This window comes from Halichoerus grypus, chromosome X (assembly GCF_964656455.1).
Source record: "Halichoerus grypus chromosome X, mHalGry1.hap1.1, whole genome shotgun sequence".
In the NCBI taxonomy this organism is placed as follows: domain Eukaryota; kingdom Metazoa; phylum Chordata; class Mammalia; order Carnivora; family Phocidae; genus Halichoerus; species Halichoerus grypus.
Genome location: NC_135727.1, coordinates 38613540 through 38615926, shown reverse-complemented (window position 1 = coordinate 38615926; position 2387 = coordinate 38613540). Strand labels below are relative to the sequence as shown.

The 2387-nt window shown below is 38.7% G+C and overlaps 1 pseudogene; it reads right to left on the bottom strand.

Annotated features, from left to right (window-relative positions):
• Positions 1 to 520: 520 nt before the first annotated feature.
• Positions 521 to 1494, bottom strand: LOC118555306 (methylsterol monooxygenase 1 pseudogene; annotated as a pseudogene).
• Positions 1495 to 2387: the final 893 nt, after the last annotated feature.

The window sequence follows — 2387 nt, the reverse complement described above, 5'->3', positions numbered from 1 at the left end:
AGGACAAGACTGAAGTTCTCGGTACTGGCTCTTCCTGATTCGGCAGCCTCACTCACTGTCAACTGATACGGTTCAACTCATGATACTTTGATGTTTAGGCTAATTCTAAAAAATGTTTAAAGTTCAATATGAGGCCAACACCCTACTAAGAGTTTCTGAAATGGCCACTATATATTTAAAAGATTTTAAAGACCAATTTCAACTTCAGGCCTATGGTATTACTGGGGGGAAAGACAGAAATTAATACTTCTTCCATTACTTAAAACCTTTCTGTAAGGTTAGCAGCAAGACCTTTACAACTTCCTCATGAAAATCGTACTTAAATATATACTTATTTCTACACATACAGAACTTTTATGTAAAGTAGAAAAAGTTCCCACTAGGAAGATAATTAAAGGTTGTTAATGTTCTTTGTATCACTTAGCAGCCAAGACACATGTTTATTTCTGCTCCTCAGAAGCAATGTTAGCTACTCGCTTCAATTCAGGAAAGTGTGTATGTTCAGGAAGGTTTAGATGAGATATTTATTCAGTCTTTTTCTCAATCTTCTTCATCTTTTCATTGTAGGCAATAAATTGAGAGTCTGTTCCGAAAATTCTATCCCACCATGTAAATGTTGAAGCATAGTTTCCGATGAAGTTCATGTGGTGGAAATCATGATGCCGAGAACTAGCATAGAAAGGGATGATTTAAAAGGTTGAGAGGAATGTCATAACCACTATGGACATCAATAGTTTCCATCAAATGAATAGTCACCCATGACCAAAGGAGAATGACGTGATCACATAAAAGCATGATTCCAATGAAAAGTCCAGTTCCAAGAATCAGAGTTTCCAAGGGATGTGCATATCCAGCTTCCATTCCAAATGGAGCCTGAAACTCATGGTGAACTTTATGAATATATTTATATATTCTTTTGTGATGTAAGAGCCCTATGCAGGAAATAGTGCCCGGTATCCTCAATCACTGCACAGCCGAAGCATCTTGCCAAAAGCAGATACCATCTTGGCATTCTTTCCAAATCATAAGGTATATTAAAATACTCTGTAAAATAATAAGTTCCACAGATCAAAGGAAGCTGGATACAAAAGTGATTAAAGAGAAGTACTTCAAAACATTTCCATTGGTTTTCCCATGTTTCTGGTTTATCCTTTTGAATTTTGTACTTTTTCACGTAAGGTATAAATTGAAACAAAAATCCAGGTAAACAGAACAAGAAATAAAGGACCTCATGAACTATCAAGGATTCCCATGTTGCAATCTGGAACTTTGTATAATTATTCAACATATAGTTCCAAGCATTTTTAAATGGTTCTTGTAGAGGGTTCTCAGGAAAAGTGAATCTACATACTCCACAGCCAAGGATGCTGAACTAAAGATGCCGATACTTTCATTTGTTGCCATTTCTCAAATCTCTGCTGAAAGCCTTAGAATTCTGGACAACCGCACGGGAACTGCGGGCCACCGTCACCCAGACTCGGCCAGGAGCTGCAGCCTAGGCTCTGCTTTATTTGCTAAGTAGGCACCTCAAGTGGCTTAGAATCCAGTAGATGGAAAATCACACTTTGCAAAAACACTTGTCTAACCTTCTAAGATCTTGAAAGTTTGTTGCCAAAATGTTTTAAGGAAATAACAAGATCTTTGATAATTCCAGATTTCCCTTATTGAATGACTTGGGAGCTGGGTGGAGTCTGACAGCCTATAAGGGGCTCTGACTGAGTGATCTGTTTGAATAAGGGAAGCGTGGCATGCTGTTTAAGGATGCAGGATTCAGTGCTGCACTGGTCTGGGTTCAAATCCACTTGCTAGCTAAGTCATCTCAGGCGAGTTTTAAGTTTTCTGCCTCTGCGCCTCATCTGTAAAGCGGGGATAATAATAGTATTTGCCTCAGAAGCTTGTTTTGAATGTGGTACTTAAGAGCTTTTAGCAACCACTTGCACACAGCTTAAATTACTACTTTTTTCAGGGTTGCTTGGAGAGCAGATCCTTTGCTCAGGATCAATCCTCTGAGGATTCTAAGGGAGCTAGAATGGCCAACTGGACTTGTTTGCCCAAGACTGAGACGTTTCCCTGGAATGCATGAGTTTTAGCACTAAAACCAAGACAGTCCCGGGAAAATTGGGATGGTTGGTCACTCTAAAGGCAGAACATTTTTTGAAGCTCTTCAAGTACTTATTTACATACATTATTTTTCCTGGTAAACAGTAGCTAGCTATAAACCTCAGAGGCTTTATTAATTCAATAAGCAATACTTGCTGAAGTTTATCTGAGAATTTATATATCTATTAGCTGCTCCAGCTCAAATTTCTACCTTGGTGGACCTGGAGAGAAGCACATGGGAGGAAGTGTGTTTCTAGGTTTCCTGGAATTTCCTGTATTTGGAATGT